Source organism: Nothobranchius furzeri, chromosome 15 (genome assembly GCF_043380555.1).
Source record: "Nothobranchius furzeri strain GRZ-AD chromosome 15, NfurGRZ-RIMD1, whole genome shotgun sequence".
Taxonomy (NCBI): domain Eukaryota; kingdom Metazoa; phylum Chordata; class Actinopteri; order Cyprinodontiformes; family Nothobranchiidae; genus Nothobranchius; species Nothobranchius furzeri.
This window is the reverse complement of record NC_091755.1, coordinates 14,323,457-14,341,741: the sequence shown is the minus strand read 5'-3', so window position 1 is coordinate 14,341,741 and position 18,285 is coordinate 14,323,457.

Here is an 18,285-nt window from a genome sequence, read left to right as displayed (position 1 = left end):
AACGAAACATACCAGGTGATAACATTGCATCTGCCCATTACAGCGGAGCGAGCGTTTCGCCACACTCCCAAACCAAGGTTAATAGTTGTAGCGCATGCCCTTTCGGACCTCGGTGCACGCGAAACACTGGCGTACACTTACAACATCACGCTCGAGACAGCTCAAGCGTTACTCGAAACAAAGGACTTGTTCAAATCCATAGAGAATATACGGTCTTTAGCGTATGCGTATATAAAGAAGGTCGATGACATTTACAGACCCGGCGGCGTGGGCACCACAGTAGAACAACAAGGTGCTCTCAAGCGCACACAGATACTGGCCGCATTATCACTCGCGATGTCTATCCTGACATGCCCGTTTCTGATTTCTATATATATTAAATTATGACAAGAGCTACGGTGGTTACGATTACACTCTGACCACGTGCCTTAGTTTCTGCTAGTGACCTATAAATACATTTGACCACTTGCTCTCACTGCCATTAAAGCGGCTGTACCCACACGTACAACACCCAAGAAAAAAAATGATCTCGCTGTCTGTACTTGGTGTACTCTCAGTAGTCGCAGTTGCTCAGGCCATGGTGGTACGCTCACATAACGCCTCTGAGATACGTCCCATCACACCACCTCCTAGACTACTCGCGAAGGAGTATTCAACACCCCCTTTGTACGAAGACAACCATTATAACGAGCACAGCACAACGCTTGCCGCACGCGAAGACAACATGCAGGAGACAACGCTACCACCTGTCGTGAGAACAACGGATTCGAGTGACAACGATCGCGACTATGACGAGCACATTACAACACCCTCTGTGCACGAAGACCAGGAGCAGGAGACAATGCTACCACCTGTCGTGAGAAACAAGAGTTTGGTTAACAATGATCATCGTCGTGTCCCATTGTAAACGGGCGCGCCATTGCACACATCATACATGTGTGTTAACCCACCTGTATGCGACAGACTTTGTGTGTTGCATGACATCGAGATGTATTGACGTCTGTGTCAATACAGGACTCTCTATAAGCCGGGAGCTGGACGCTAACGACCCGTGCATGCGCCACACAAAAGGTATCGTACATGTGTTAACCCACCTGTATGCGACAGACTTTGTGTGTTGCATGACATCGAGATGTATTGACGTCTGTGTCAATACAGGACTCTCTAAGCTGGGAGCTGGACGCTAACGACCCGTGCATGCGCCACACAAAAGGTAACTCGACTAACTACAAAACGAATATTGTGATGTAGAAAGTTGGCTCGACTGTTTGAATCAGCTGCAGCTGCGGTTTACTCACGAAGTGAATCGCACGCTTGTTAGAAGTACATTCGGAGCACTTAAAAAATACATCGCTCTCATCGAGTTCCGTCTCAGCGTTCACCGGCTGATGGGCAAGAGCGTGACATGGGATCGCCAGGAACTTACTTAAGGACTATCATCTCATTTGGCATTTACTCACGGATCCAAGAAACCAGTTCCGAAAAATGGTCGAGAATTATAACTTGTCTAATAGCAACTGGAAGATATGTTGCGTCATAAGCCTCTGATGGTTCACAAGGTGCACGGTCCACTCGAAATCCTAATGCTGTATTTGTAGTACATACACTAAGTCTTCTCTGTTGATGTCAGACTAGAGTTTTATTAGAGTTTTACTTTGCAACAATGGGATTCGAGCAATTGATGTGTATATTTTTAATAGTGCACAATGCTACTATTCCTAGGCTGGATGTATGACATGGCTCTTATTTATCATTATGTATCGTTTCCATTAAGTACTAATTTAAATAAAGTCCCTCTGTCCTCAGTGCTAGGTTGTGGGTTAAATACACATTATTATGATCAACCTGTTGAATAGTATAATAACAATATTCCTGTAAAAGTCATTTAGTAATGAACAACCTCAGTTCTGTGAAAGAACATCATGTCTCTGATATGTACACTGCAGGCCTGACCGGGGTTTGCACGCAAGGGCCTGTGTATGTGTGTGTGTGTGTGTGTGTGTGTGTGTGTGTGTGTGTGTGTGTGTGTGTGTGTGTGTGTGTGTGTGTGTGTGTGTGTGTGTGTGTGTGTGTGTGTGTGTGTGTGTGAAACAAATAAAGATAAATATAGCTAGTGCGGCCACGAGCGGTCGTGCAGGGTAGAGGCTGCGCGAAAACGCCTCTAAAACAAGCGCGTGCCCACGCCCGATCCGTGGAAGCACGTAGAACTAGCAAACGTACTAGCAGAAATCAACGATCGCACACGGGTCATTGAGTGTGTACAGGGTTGGTCTGCGTGTGTGGCCTTGGGCAATCTAGCGGCAACCGAGTGGCCTGAAGGCGGAACCGGCCAACCCGTCGCCCTCACCATCGTTGCGCTTCGAGATGAACTATTGCTAAAGATGATCGTCCTCGTCAACCACGGTGCTACCAGAGTTACCACGACATGCGCCTTAAAAGCGTTCTCGTTTGGGTCAGCGCCACCAGAATTGAATCGGCAAGTCAGCGGATATTACACAACTCGTAACGAAGACCCTCTCCGCGACCTCGCGGCCAGTGTGCGCAGTGTACAGCAAATGACAAACGATGTTGCGAGCGATATATCGGAAAAACTTTGCACTGACGCGACGGTCGCCACTGCAGGTTGTGTGAGTCACGCGCAAAGTGCCATATCAAATGTGCGCAAGCTAGTGACAAGCAACTTCACCAGATCCGTAGATTCTGCATACGCTCGGATACGAATGAAAGTATCGAGAGATAACACCGACACGAGTTGCGCGACGGCGCTGGCTGCAGTCGCTACAACACTGGATTTATTAATCAACGTAATTGTGATAACTTGTCTAATAGCAACTGGAAGATATATTGCGTCATAAGCCTCTGATGGTTCACAAGGTGCACGGTCCACTCGAAATCCTAATGCTGTATTTGTAGTACATACACTAAGTCTTCTCTGTTGATGTCAGACTAGAGTTTTATTAGAGTTTGACTTTGCAACAATGGGATTCGAGCAATTGATGTGTATATTTTTAATAGTGCACAATGCTACTATTCCTAGGCTGAATGTATGACATGGCTCGTATGTATCATTATGTATCGTTTCCATTAAGTACTAATTTAAATAAGGTCCCTCTGTCCTCAGTGCTAGGTTGTGGGTTTAATACACATTATTATGATCAACCTGTTGAATAGTATAATAACAATATTCCTGTAAAAGTCATTTAGTAATGAACAACCTCAGTTCTGTGAAAGAACATCATGTCTCTGATGTGTACACTGCAGGCCTGACCGGGGTTTGCACGCAAGGGCCTGTGTGTGTGTGTGTGTGTGTGTGTGTGTGTGTGTGTGTGTATGTGTGTGTGTGTGTGTGTGTGTGTGTGTGTGTGTGTGTGTGTGTGTGTGTGTGTGTGTGTGTGTGTGTGTGTGTGTGTGTGTGTGTGAAACAAATAAAGATAAATATAGCTAGTGCGGCCACGAGCGGTCGTGCAGGGTAGAGGCTGCGCGAAAACGCCTCTAAAACAAGCGCGTGCCCACGCCCGATCCGTGGAAGCACGTAGAACTAGCAAACGTACTAGCAGAAATCAACGATCGCACACGGGTCATTGAGTGTGTACAGGGTTCGTCTGCGTGTGTGGCATTGGGCAATCTAGCGGCAACCGAGTGGCCTGAAGGCGGAACCGGCCAACCCGTCGCCCTCACCATCGTTGCGCTTCGAGATGAACTATTGCTAAAGATGATCGTCCTCGTCAACCACGGTGCTACCAGAGTTACCACGACATGCGCCTTAAAAGCGTTCTCGTTTGGGTCAGCGCCACCAGAATTGAATCGGCAAGTCAGCGGATATTACACAACTCGTAACGAAGACCCTCTCCGCGACCTCGCGGCCAGTGTGCGCAGTGTACAGCAAATGACAAACGATGTTGCGAGCGATATATCGGAAAAACTTTGCACGAACGCGACGGTCGCCACTGCAGGTTGTGTGAGTCACGCGCAAAGTGCCATATCAAATGTGCGCAAGCTAGTGACAAGCAACTTCACCAGATCCGTAGATTCTGCATACGCTCGGATACGAATGAAAGTATCGAGAGATAACACCGACACGAGTTGCGCGACTGCGCTGGCTGCAGTCGCTACATCACTGGATTTATTAATCAACGTAATTGTGATAACTTGTCTAATAGCAACTGGAAGATATATTGCGTCATAAGCCTCTGATGGTTCACAAGGTGCACGGTCCACTCGAAATCCTAATGCTGTATTTGTAGTACATACACTAAGTCTTCTCTGTTGATGTCAGACTAGAGTTTTATTAGAGTTTTACTTTGCAACAATGGGATTCGAGCAATTGATGTGTATATTTTTAATAGTGCACAATTCTACTATTCCTAGGCTGAATGTATGACATGGCTCTTATGTATCATTATGTATCGTTTCCATTAAGTACTAATTTAAATAAAGTCCCTCTGTCCTCAGTGCTAGGTTGTGGGTTTAATACACATTATTATGATCAACCTGTTGAATAGTATAATAACAATATTCCTGTAAAAGTCATTTAGTAATGAACAACCTCAGTTCTGTGAAAGAACATCATGTCACTGATGTGTACACTGCAGGCCTGACCGGGGTTTGCACGCAAGGGCCTGTGTGTGTGTGTGTGTGTGTGTGTGTGTGTGTGTGTGTGTGTGTGTGTGTGTGTGTGTGTGTGTGTGTGTGTGTGTGTGTGTGTGTGTGTGTGTGTGTGTGTGTGTGAAACAAATAAAGATAAATATAGCTAGTGCGGCCACGAGCAGTCGTGCAGGGTAGAGGCTGCGCGAAAACGCCTCTAAAACAAGCGCGTGCCCGCGCCCAATCCGGCGTCTACTTGTTCGACGAACTCAGCAGGTTCTCCAACAATAGGGTCGGCGTGATCGTGTCCTTACCACATGTCAACACTGAGTCTGACAGAGGGCCTCCAGGAGAGAGGCCCAAGCAAGACGCGCCCCGAGGAGCGTCTTGCCACATGTCACCTCTGGGTCTGACTGAGCGCCTCCAGGAGAGAGGCCCAAGCAAGACGCGCCCCGAGGAGCGTCTTGTCACATGTCAACACTGGGTCTGACTGAGCGCCTCCAGAAGAGAAGCCCCAGCAAGACGTGCTCCGAGGAGCGTCTTGCCACATGTCAGCACTCGGTCTGACTGAGCGCCTCCAGGAGAGAGACCCAAGCAAGAAGCGCCCCGAGGAGCGTCTTGCCGCATGTCAACAATGGGTCTGACTGAGGGCCTCCAGGAGAGAAGCCCAAGCAAGATGCGCCCCGAGGAGCGTCTTGCCACATGTCAGCACTCGGTCTGACTGAGCGCCTCCAGGAGAGAGGGCCAAGCAAGACGCGCCCCGAGGAGCGTCTTGCCACATGTCAACGAAGGGTCTGACAGAGGGCCTCCAGGAGAGAGGCCCAAGCAAGACGCGCCCCGAGGAGCGTCTTGCCACATGTCAACACTTGGTCTGACTGAGCGCCTCCAGGAGAGAGGCCCAAGCAAGACGCGCCCCGAGGAGCGTCTTGCCACATGTCAACACTGGGTCTGACAGAGGGCCTCCAGGAGAGAGGCCCAAGCAAGACGCGCCCCGAGGAGCGTCTTGTCACATATCAACACTGGGTCTGACTTACCGCCTCCAGGAGAGAGGCCCAAGAAAAGATGCGCCCTGAGGAGCGTCTTGCCACGTGTCACCACTGCGTCTGACTGAGCTCCTCCAGGAGAGAGGCCCAAGCAAGACGCGCCCCGAGGAGCGTCTTGCCTTATGTCAGCACTCGGTCTGACTGAGCGCCTCCAGGAGAGAGGCCCAAGCAAGACGCGCCCCGAGGAGCGTCTTGCCACATGTCACTACTTGGTCTGACTGAGCGCCTCCAGGAGAGAGGCCCAAGCAAGACGTGCCCCGAGGAGCGTCTTGCCACATGTCAACAATGGGTCTGACTGAGGGCCTCCAGGAGAGAAGCCCAAGCAAGACGCGCCCCGAGGAGCGTCTTGCCACATGTCAACACTGGGTCTGACTGAGGGCCTCCAGGAGAGAGGCCCTAATAAGACGCGCCCCGAGGAGCGTCTTGCCACATGTCAACACTGGGTCTGACTGAGGGCCTCCAGGAGAGAAGCCCAAGCAAGATGCGCCCAGAGGAGCGTCTTGCCACATGTCAACACTGGGTCTGACTGAGCGCCTCCAGGAGAGAGGCCCGAGGAGCGTCTTGCCACATGTCACCTCTGGGTCTGACTGAGCGCCTCCAGGAGAGAGGCGCAAGCAAGGAACCCCCGAGGAGCGTCTTGACACATGTCAACACTGGGTCTGACTAAGCGCCTCCAGGAGAGAGGCCCCAGCAAGACGCGCCCCGAGGAGCGTCGTGCCTCATGTCAGCACTCGGTCTGACTGAGCGCCTCCAGGAGAGAGGCCCAAGCAAGAAGCGCCCCGAGGAGCGTCTTGCCACATGTCAACACTGGGTCTAATTGAGCGCCTCCAGGAGAGAGGCCCAAGCAAGACGCGCCCCGAGGAGCGTCTTGCCACATGTCACCACTGGGTCTGATTGAGCACCTCCAGGAGAGAGGCCCCAGCAAGACGCGCCCCGAGGAGCGTCTTGCCTTATGTCAGCACTCGGTCTGACTGAGCGCCTCCAGGAGAGAGGCCCAAGCAAGAAGCGCCCCGAGGAGCGTCTTTCCACATGTCACTACTTGGTCTGACTGAGCGCCTCCAGGAGAGAGGCCAAAGCAAGACGTGCCCCGAGGAGCGTCTTGCCACATGTCAACAATGGGTCTGACTGAGGGCCTCCAGGAGAGAAGCCCAAGCAAGACGCGCCCCGAGGAGCGTCTTGCCACATGACAACACTGGGTCTGACTGAGGGCCTCCAGGAGAGAGGCCCAAATAAGACGCGCCCCGACGAGCGTCTTGCCACATGTCAACACTGGGTCTGACTGAGGGCCTCCAGGAGAGAAGCCCAAGCAAGATGCGCCCCGAGGAGCGTCTTGCCACATGTCACCTCTGGGTCTGACTGAGCGCCTCCAGGAGAGAGGCGCAAGCAAGAAACGCCCGAGGAGCGTCTTGACACATGTAAACACTGGGTCTGACTGAGCGCCTCCAGGAGAGAGGCCCCAGCAAGACGCGCCCCGAGGAGCATCTTGCCTCATATCAGCACTCGGTCTGACTGAGCGCCTCCAGGAGAGAGGCCCAAGCAAGAAGCGCCCGGAGGAGAGTCTTGCCACATGTCAACAATGGGTCTGACTGAGGGCCTCCAGGGGAGAAGCCCAAGCAAGACGCGCCCCGAGGAGCGTCTTGCCACATGTCAACACTGGGTCTAATTGAGCGCCTCCAGGAGAGAGGCCCAAGCAAGACGCGCCCCGAGGAGCGTCTTGCCACATGTCACTACTCGGTCTGACTGAGCGCCTCCAGGAGAGAGGTCCAAGCAACACGCGCCCCGAGGAGCGTCTTGCCACATGTCAACACTGGGTCTGACTGAGTGCCTCCATGAGAGAAGCCCCAGCAAGATGGGCCTCGAGGAGCGTCTTGCCACATGGCACTACTCGGTCTGACTGAGCGCCTCCAGGAGAGAGGCCCAAGCAAGATGTGCCCCGAGGAGCGTCTTGCCACATGTCAACACTGGGTCTGACTGAGCGCCTCCAGGAGAGAGGCCCAAGCAAGACACGCCCCGAGGAGCTTCTTGACACATGTCAACACTGGGTCTGACTGAGGGCCTCCATGAGAGAAGCCCAAGCAAGACGCGCCCCGAGGAGTGTCTTGCCACATGTCAACACTGGGTCTGACAGAGGGCATCCAGGAGAGAGGCCCAAGCAATACGCGCCCCGAGGAGCATCTAGCCACATGTCAACAATGGGTCTGACTGAGGGCCTCCAGGAGAGAAGACAAAGCAAGACGCGCCCCGAGGAGCTTCTTTCCACATGTCAACAATGGGTCTTACTGAGGGCCTCCAGGAGAGAAGCCCAAGCAAGACACGCCCCGAGGAGTGTCTTGCCACATGTCAACACTGTGTCTGACTGAGCGCCTCCAGGAGAGAGGCCCAAGCAAGACGCGCCCCGAGGAGCGTCTTGCCACGTGTCAACTCTGGGTCTGACTTAGCGCCTCCAGGAGAGAGGCCCAAGCAAGATGCGCCCAGAGGAGCGTCTTGCCACGTGTCACCACTGGGTCTGACTGAGCTCCTCCAGGAGAGAGGCCCAAGCAAGACGCGCCCAGAGGAGCGTCTTGCCACTTGTCATCACTGGGTCTGATTGAGCACCTCCAGGAGTGAGGCCCCAGCAAGACGCGCCCCGAGGAGCGTCTTGCCTTATGTCAGCACTCGGTCTGACTGAGCGCCTCCAGGAGAGAGGCCCAAGCAAGACGCGCCCCGAGGAGCGTCTTGCCACATGCCACTACTCGGTCTAACTGAGCGCCTCCAGGAGAGAGGCCCAAGTAAGACGCGCCCCGAGGAGCGTCTTGCCACATGTCAGCACTGGGTCTGACTGAGCGCCTCCAGGAGAGAGGCCCAAGCAAGACACGCCCCGAGGAGCGTCTTGACACATGTCAACACTGGGTCGGACTGAGGGCCTCCATGAGAGAAGCCCAAGCAAGACGCGCCCCGAGGAGAGTCTTGCCACATGTCAACACTCGGTCTGACAGAGGGCATTCAGGAGAGTGGCCCAAGCAATACGCGCCCCGAGGAGCATCTTGCCACATGTCACCACTGGGTCTGAATGAGCGCCTCCAGGAAAGAGGCCCAACCAAGACGCGCCCCGAGGAGTGTCTTGCCACATGTCAACAATGTGTCTGACTGAGGGCCTCCAGGAGAGAGGCCCAAGCAAGACGCGCCCGGAGGAGCGTCTTGCCACATGTCAACACTGGGTCTGACAGAGGGCCTCCAGGAGAGAGGCCCAAGCAAGACGCGCCCCGAGGAGCGTCTTGACACATGTCACCACTTGGTCTGACTGAGCGCCTCCAGGAGAGAGGCCCAAGCAACACGCGCCCCTAGGAGCGTCAGGCCACATGTCACTACTCAGTCTGACTGAGCGCCTCCAGGAGAGAGGCCCAAGCAAGACGCGCCCCGAGGAGCGTCTTACCACGTGTCAACACTGGGTCTGATTGAGGGCCTTCTGGAGAGAGGCCCAAGCAAGACGCGCCCCGAGGAGCGTCTTGCCACATGTCACCACTTGGTCTTACTGAGCGCCTCCAGGAGAGAGGCCCAAGCAACACGCGCCCCGAGGAGCGTCAGGCCACATGTCACTACTCAGTCTGACTGAGCGCCTCCAGGAGAGAGGCCCAAGCAAGAAGCGCCCCAAGGCGCGTCTTGCCACATGTCAACAATGGGTCTTACTGAGGGCCTCCAGGAGAGAAGCCCAAGCAAGACGCGCCCCGAGGAGCTTCTTGCCACAGTACTCAGCACTCGGTCTGACTGAGCGCCTCCAGGAGAGAGGCCAAAGCAAGACGCGCCCCGAGGAGCGTCTTGACACATGTCAACACTGGGTCTGACAGAGGGCCTCCATGAGAGAGGCCCAAGCAAGACGCGCCCCGAGGAGTGTCTTGCCACTTGTCAACACTGGGTCTAACAGAGGGCCTCCAGGAGAGAGGCCCAAGCAAGACGCGCCCCGAGGAGTGTCTTGCCACATGTCACCACTTGGTCTGACTGAGCGCCTCCAGGAGAGAGGCCCAAGCAACACGCGCCCCGAGGAGCGTCAGGCCACGTGTCACTACTCAGTCTGACTAAGCGCCTCCAGGAGAGAGGCCCAAGCAAGTCGCGCCCCGAGGAGCGTCTTGCCACGTGTCAACACTGGGTCTGATTGAGGGCCTTCTGGAGAGAGGCCCAAGCAAGACGCGCCCCGAGGAGCGTCTTGCCACATGTCAACAATGGTTCTTACTGAGGGCCTCCAGGAGAGAAGCCCAAGCAAGACGCGCCCCGAGGAGCTTCTTGCCACATGTCAGCACTCGGTCTGACTGAGCGCCTCCAGGAGAGAGGCCAAAAAAGGACGCCCCCCGAGGAGTGTCTTGCCACAAGTCAACACTGGGTCTGACTGAGTGCCTCCATGAGAGAAGCCCCAGCAAGACGCGCCCCGAGGAGCGTCTTGCCACATGTCACTACTCGGTCTGTTTGAGCGCATCTAGGAGAGTAGCCCAAGCAAGACGTGCCCCGAGGAGCATCTTGCCACATGTCAACAATGGGTCTGACTGAGGGCCTCCAGGAGAGAAGCCCAAGCAAGACGCGCCCCCAGGAGCGTCTTGCCACATGTCAACACTGGGTCTGACTGAGCGCCTCCAGGAGAGAGGCCCAAGCAAGACATGCCCCGAGGAGCGTCTTGACACATGTCAACACTGGGTCTGACTGAGGGCCTCCATGAGAGAAGCCCAAGCAAGACGCGCCCCGAGGAGAGTCTTGCCACATGTCAACACTCGGTCTGACAGAGGGCATCCAGGAGAGAGGCCCAAGCAATACGCGCCCCGAGGAGCGTCTTGCCACATGTCACCACTGGGTCTGACTGAGCGCCTCCAGGAGAGAGGCCCAACCAAGACGCGCCCTGAGGAGCGTCTTGCCACATGCCAACACTGGGTCTGACAGAGGGCCTCCAGGAGAGAGGCCCAACCAAGACGCGCCCCGAGGAGTGTCTTGCCACATGTCACCACTGGGTCTGACTGAGCGCCTCCAGGAGAGAGGCCCAAGCAAGACGCGCCCCGAGGAGCGTCTTGTCACATGTCAACACTGGGTCTTACTGAGCGCCTCCAGGAGAGAGGCCCAAGCAAGACGCGCCCCGAGGAGCGTCTTGCCACATGTCAACAATGGGTATGACTGAGGGCCTCCAGGAGAGAAGCCCAAGCAAGATGCGCCCCGAGGAGCGTCTTGACACATGTCAACACTGGGTCTGACAGAGGGCCTCCAGGAGAGAGGCCAAAGCAAGACGCGCCCCGAGGAGCGTCTTGACACATGTCAACACTGGGTCTGATTGAGGGCCTTCTGGAGAGAGGCCCAAGCAAGACGCGTCCCGAGGAGCGTCTTGCCACATGTCAACAATGGTTCTTACTGAGGGCCTCCAGGAGAGAAGCCCAAGCAAGATGCGCCCCGAGGAGCTTCTTGCCACATGTCAACACTGGGTCTGACAGAGGGCCTCCATGAGAGAGGCCCAAGCAAGACGCGCCCCGAGGAGTGTCTTGCCAAATGTCAACACTGGGTCTGACAGAGCGCCTCAGGGAGAGAGGTCCAAGCAAGACGCGCCCCGAGGAGCGTCTTGCCACATGTCACTACTCGGTCTGACTGAGCGCCTCAGGGAGAGAGGTCCAAGCAAGACGCGCCCCGAGGAGCGTCTTGCCACATGTCAACAATGGGTCTGACTGAGGGCCTCCAGGAGAGAGGCCCAAGCAAGACACGCCCCGAGGAGCGTCTTGACACATGTCAACACTGGGTCTGACTGAGGGCCTCCATGAGAGAAGCCCAACCAAGACGCGCCCTGAGGAACGTCTTGCCACATGCCAACACTGGGTCTGACAGAGGGCCTCCAGGAGAGAGGCCCAAGCAAGACGCACCCCGAGGAGTGTCTTGCCACATGTCACCACTGGGTCTGACTGAGCGCCTCCAGGAAAGAGGCCCAAGCAAGACGCGCCCCGAGGAGCGTCTTGTCACATGTCAACACTGGGTCTTTCTGAGTGCCTCCAGGAGAGAAGCCCAAGCAAGACGCGCCCCGAGGAGTGTCTTTCCACATGTCAGCACTCGGTCTGACTGAGCGCCTGCAGGAGAGAGGCCCAAGCAAGACGCGCCCAAAGGAGCGTCTTGCAACATGTCAACAATGGGTCTGACTGAGGGCCTCCAGGAGAGAAGTCCAAGCAACACGCGGCCCGAGGAGCGTCTTGCCACATGTCAGCACTCGGTCTGACTGAGCGCCTCCAGGAGAGAGGCCAAAGCAAGACGCGCCCCGAGGAGTGTCTTGCCACATGTCAACAATGGGTATGACTGAGGGCGTCCAGGAGAGAAGCCCAAGCAAGACGCGCCCCGAGGAGCGTCTTGACACATGTCAACACTGGGTCTGAAAAAGGGCCTCCAGGAGAGAGGCCCAAGCAGGACGCGCCCCGAGGAGTGTCTTGCCACATGTCACCACTGGGTCTGACTGAGCGCCTCCAGGAGAGAGGCCCAAGCAAGACGCGCCCCGAGGAGCGTCTTGTCACATGTCAACACTGGGTCTTTCTGAGCGCCTCCAGGAGAGAAGCCCAAGCAAGACGCGCCCCGAGGAGCATCTTTCCACATGTCAGCACTCGGTCTGACTGAGCGCCTGCAGGAGAGAGGCCCAAGCAAGACGCGCCCAAAGGAGCGTCTTGCAACATGTCAACAATGGGTCTGACTGAGGGCCTCCAGGAGAGAAGCCCAAGCAACACGCGGCCCGAGGAGCGTCTTGCCACATGTCAGCACTGGGTCTGACAGAGGGCCTCCAGGAGAGAGGCCAAAGCAAGACGCGCCCCGAGGAGCGTCTTGACACATGTCAACACTGGGTCTGACAGAGGAACTCCATGAGAGAGGCCCAAGCAAGACGCGCCCCGAGGAGTGTCTTGCCACATGTCAACACTGGGTCTGACTGAGCGCCTCCAGGAGAGAGGCCCAAGCAAGACGCGCCCCGAGGAATGTCTTGCCACGTGTCAACACTGGGTCTGACTGAGTGCCTCCAGGAGAGAGGCCCAAGCAAGATGCGCCCCGAGGAGCGTCTTGCCACGTGTCACCACTGGCTCTGACTGAGCGCCTCCAGGAGAGAGGCCCAAGCAAGACGCGCCCCGAGGAGCGTCTTGCCACGTGTCACCACTGGGTCTGATTGAGCGCCTCCAGGAGAGAGGCCCCAGCAAGACACGCCCCGAGGAGCGTCTTGCCTTATGTCAGCACTCGGTCTGACTGAGCGCCTCCAGGAGAGAGGTCCAAGCAAGACGCGCCCCGAGGAGCGTCTTGCCACATGTCACTACTCGGTCTGACTGAGCGCCTCCAGGAGAGAGGCCCAAGCAAGACGTGCCCCGAGGAGCGTCTTGCCACATGTCAACACTGGGTCTGAATGAGCGCCTCCAGGAGAGAGGCCCAAGCAAGACGCGCCCCGAGGAGCGTCAGGCCACATGTCACTACTCAGTCTGACTGAGCGCCTCCAGGAGAGAGGCCCAAGCAAGATGCGCCCCGAGGAGCGTCTTGCCACATGTCAACACTGGGTCTGATTGAGGGCCTTCTGGAGAAAGGCACAAGCAAGACGCGCCCCGAGGAGCGTCTTGCCACATGTCAACAATGGGTCTTACTGAGGGTCTGCAGGAGAGAGGCCAAAGCAAGATGCGCCCGGAGGAGCGTCTTGCCACATGTCAACACTGGGTCTGACAGAGGGCATCCAGGAGAGAGGCCGAAGCAAGACGCGCCCCATGGAGCGTCTTGCCACATGTCACATCTGGTTCTGACTGAGCGCCTCCAGGAGAGAGGCCCAAGCAAGATGCGCCCCGAGGAGCGTCTTGCCACATGTCAACAATGGGTCTGACTGAGGGCCTCCAGGAAAGAAGCCCAAGCAATACGCGCCCCGAGGAGCGTCTTGCGACATGTCACTACTCGGTCTGATTGAGCGCCTCCAGGAGAGAGGCCCCAGCAAGACACGCCCCGAGGAGCGTCTTGCCTTATGTCAGCACTCGGTCTGACTGAGCGCCTCCAGGAGAGAGGCCCAAGCAAGACGCGCCCCGAGGAGCGTCTTGCGACCTGTCACTACTCGATCTAACTGAGCGCCTCCAGGAGAGAGGTCCAAGCAAGACGCGCCCCGAGGAGCGTCTTGCCACATGTCACTACTCGGTCTGACTGAGCGCCTCCAGGAGAGAGGCCCAAGCAAGACGTGCCCCGAGGAGCGTCTTGCCACATGTCAACACTGGGTCTGACTGAGCGCCTCCAGGAGAGAAGCCCAAGCAAGACGCGCCCCGCGGAGCGTCAGGCCACATGTCACTACTCAGTCTGACTGAGCGCCTCAAGGAGAGAGGCCCAAGCAAGATGCGCCCCGAGGAGCGTCTTGCCACATGTCAACACTGGGTCTGATTGAGGGCCTTCTGGAGAAAGGCACAAGCAAGACGCGCCCCGAGGAGCATCTTGCCACATGTCAACAATGGGTCTTACTGAGGGTCTGCAGGAGAGAGGCCAAAGCAAGATGCGCCCGGAGGAGCGTCTTGCCACATGTCAACACTGGGTCTGACAGAGGGCCTCCAGGAGAGAGGCCGAAGCAAGACGCGCCCCGAGGAGCGTCTTGCCACGTCACCTCTGGTTCTGACTGAGCGCCTCCAGGAGAGAGGCCCAAGCAAGACGCGCCCCGAGGAGCGTCTTGCCACATGTCAACAATGGGTCTGACTGAGGGCCTCCAGGAAAGAAGCCCAAGCAATACGCGCCCCGAGGAGCGTCTTGCCACATGTCACCACTGGGTCTGACTGAGCGCCTCCAGGAGAGAGGCCCAAGCAAGACGAGCCCCGAGGAGCGTCTTGCCACGTGTCAACACTGGGTCTGATTGAGGGGTCTTCTGGAGAGAGGCCCAAGCAAGACGCGCCCCGAGGAGCGTCTTGCCACATGTCAACAATGGGTCTGACTGAGGGCCTCCAGGAGAGAAGCCCAAGCAAGACGCGCCCCGAGGAGCTTCTTGCCACATGTCAGCACTCGGTCTGACTGAGCGCCTCCAGGAGAGAGGCCAAAGCAAGACACGCTCCGAGGAGCGTCTTGACACATGTCAACACTGGGTCTGACAGAGGGCCTCCATGAGAGAGGCCCAAGCAAGACGCGCCCCGAGGAGTGTCTTGCCACATGTCAACACTGGGTCTAACAGAGGGCCTCCAGGAGAGAGGCCCAAGCAAGACGCGCCCCGAGGAGTGTCTTGCCACATGTAACCACTTGGTCTGACTGAGCGCCTCCAGGAGAGAGGCCCAAGCAACACGCGCCCCGAGGAGCGTCAGGCCACGTGTCACTACTCAGTCTGACTAAGCGCCTCCAGGAGAGAGGCCCAAGCAAGTCGCGCCCCGAGGAGCGTCTTGCCACGTGTCAACACTGGGTCTGATTGAGGGCCTTCTGGAGAGAAGCCCAAGCAAGACGCGCCCCGAGGAGCTTCTTGCCACATGTCAGCACTCGGTCTGACTGAGCGCCTCCGGGAGAGAGGCCAAAAAAGGACGCCCCCCGAGGAGCGTCTTGCCACAAGTCAACACTGGGTCTGACTGAGTGCCTCCATGAGAGAAGCCCCAGCAAGACGCGCCCCGAGGAGCGTCTTGCCACATGTCACTACTCGGTCTGTTTGAGCGCATCTAGGAGAGTAGCCCAAGCAAGACGTGCCCCGAGGAGCATCTTGCCACATGTCAACAATGGGTCTGACTGAGGGCCTCCAGGAGAGAAGCCCAAGCAAGACGCGCCCCCAGGAGCGTCTTGCCACATGTCAACACTGGGTCTGACTGAGCGCCTCCAGGAGAGAGGCCCAAGCAAGACATGCCCCGAGGAGCGTCTTGACACATGTCAACTCTGGGTCTGACTGAGGGCCTCCATGAGAGAAGCCCAAGCAAGACGTGCCCCGAGGAGAGTCTTGCCACATGTCAACACTCGGTCTGACAGAGGGCATCCAGGAGAGAGGCCCAAGCAATACGCGCCCCGAGGAGCGTCTTGCCACATGTCACCACTGGGTCTGACTGAGCGCCTCCAGGAGAGAGGCCCAACCAAGACGCGCCCTGAGGAGCGTCTTGCCACATGCCAACACTGGGTCTGACAGAGGGCCTCCAGGAGAGAGGCCCAACCAAGACGCGCCCCGAGGAGTGTCTTGCCACATGTCACCACTGGGTCTGACTGAGCGCCTCCAGGAGAGAGGCCCAAGCAAGACGCGCCCCGAGGAGCGTCTTGTCACATGTCAACACTGGGTCTTACTGAGCGCCTCCAGGAGAGAGGCCCAAGCAAGACGCGCCCAAAGGAGCGTCTTGCAACATGTCAACAATGGGTCTGACTGAGGGCCTCCAGGAGAGAAGCCCAAGCAACACGCGGCCCGAGGAGCGTCTTGCCACATGTCAGCACTCGGTCTGACTGAGCGCCTCCAGGAGAGAGGCCAAAGCAAGACGCGCCCCGAGGAGCGTCTTGCCACATGTCAACAATGGGTATGACTGAGGGCCTCCAGGAGAGAAGCCCAAGCAAGATGCGCCCCGAGGAGCGTCTTGACACATGTCAACACTGGGTCTGACAGAGGGCCTCCAGGAGAGAGGCCAAAGCAAGACGCGCCCCGAGGAGCGTCTTGACACATGTCAACACTGGGTCTGATTGAGGGCCTTCTGGAGAGAGGCCCAAGCAAGACGCGTCCCGAGGAGCGTCTTGCCACATGTCAACAATGGTTCTTACTGAGGGCCTCCAGGAGAGAAGCCCAAGCAAGACGCGCCCCGAGGAGCTTCTTGCCACATGTCAACAATGGGTATGACTGAGCGCCTCCAGGAGAGAGGCCAAAGCAAGACTTCCCCCGAGGAGCGTCTTGACACATGTCAACACTGGGTCTGACAGAGGGCCTCCATGAGAGAGGCCCAAGCAAGACGCGCCCCGAGGAGTGTCTTGCCAAATGTCAACACTGGGTCTGACAGAGCGCCTCAGGGAGAGAGGTCCAAGCAAGACGCGCCCCGAGGAACGTCTTGCCACATGTCACTACTCGGTCTGACTGAGCGCCTCAGGGAGAGAGGTCCAAGCAAGACGCGCCCCGAGGAGCGTCTTGCCACATGTCAACACTGGGTCTGACTGAGGGCCTCCATGAGAGAAGCCCAACCAAGACGCGCCCTGAGGAACGTCTTGCCACATGCCAACACTGGGTCTGACAGAGGGCCTCCAGGAGAGAGGCCCAAGCAAGACGCACCCCGAGGAGTGTCTTGCCACATGTCACCACTGGGTCTGACTGAGCGCCTCCAGGAGAGAGGCCCAAGCAAGACGCGCCCCGAGGAGCGTCTTGTCACATGTCAACACTGGGTCTTTCTGAGCGCCTCCAGGAGAGAAGCCCAAGCAAGACGCGCCCCGAGGAGCGTCTTTCCACATGTCAGCACTCGGTCTGACTGAGCGCCTGCAGGAGAGAGGCCCAAGCAAGAAGCGCCCAAAGGAGCGTCTTGCAACATGTCAACAATGGGTCTGACTGAGGGCCTCCAGGAGAGAAGCCCAAGCAACACGCGGCTCGAGGAGCGTCTTGCCACATGTCAGCACTCGGTCTGACTGAGCGCCTCCAGGAGAGAGGCCAAAGCAAGACGCGCCCCGAGGAGTGTCTTGCCACATGTCAACAATGGGTATCACTGAGGGCGTCCAGGAGAGAAGCCCAAGCAAGACGCGCCCCGAGGAGCGTCTTGACACATGTCAACACTGGGTCTGACAGAGGGCCTCCAGGAGAGAGGCCAAAGCAAGACGCGCCCCGAGGAGCGTCTTGACACATGTCAACACTGGGTCTGACTGAGGGCCTCCATGAGAGAAGCCCAACCAAGACGCGCCCTGAGGAACGTCTTGCCACATGCCAACACTGGGTCTGACAGAGGGCCTCCAGGAGAGAGGCCCAAGCAAGACGCGCCCCGAGGAGTGTCTTGCCACATGTCAACACTGGGTCTGACAGAGGAACTCCATGAGAGAGGCCCAAGCAAGACGCGCCCCGAGGAGTGTCTTGCCACATGTCAACACTGGGTCTGACTGAGCGCCTCCAGGAGAGAGGCCCAAGCAAGACGCGCCCCGAGGAATGTCTTGCCACGTGTCAACACTGGGTCTGACTGAGTGCCTCCAGGAGAGAGGCCCAAGCAAGATGCGCCCCGAGGAGCGTCTTGCCACGTGTCACCACTGGCTCTGACTGAGCGCCTCCAGGAGAGAGGCCCAAGCAAGACGCGCCCCGAGGAGCGTCTTGCCACGTGTCACCACTGGGTCTGATTGAGCGCCTCCAGGAGAGAGGCCCAAGCAAGACGCGCCCCGAGGAGCGTCAGGCCACATGTCACTACTCAGTCTGACTGAGCGCCTCCAGGAGAGAGGCCCAAGCAAGATGCGCCCCGAGGAGCGTCTTGCCACATGTCAACACTGGGTCTGATTGAGGGCCTTCTGGAGAAAGGCACAAGCAAGACGCGCCCCGAGGAGCGTCTTGCCACATGTCAACAATGGGTCTTACTGAGGGTCTGCAGGAGAGAGGCCAAAGCAAGATTTGCCCGGAGGAGCGTCTTGCCACATGTCAACACTGGGTCTGACAGAGGGCATCCAGGAGAGAGGCCGAAGCAAGACGCGCCCCATGGAGCGTCTTGCCACATGTCACATCCGGTTCTGACTGAGCGCCTCCAGGAAAGAAGCCCAAGCAATACGCGCCCCGAGGAGCGTCTTGCGACAT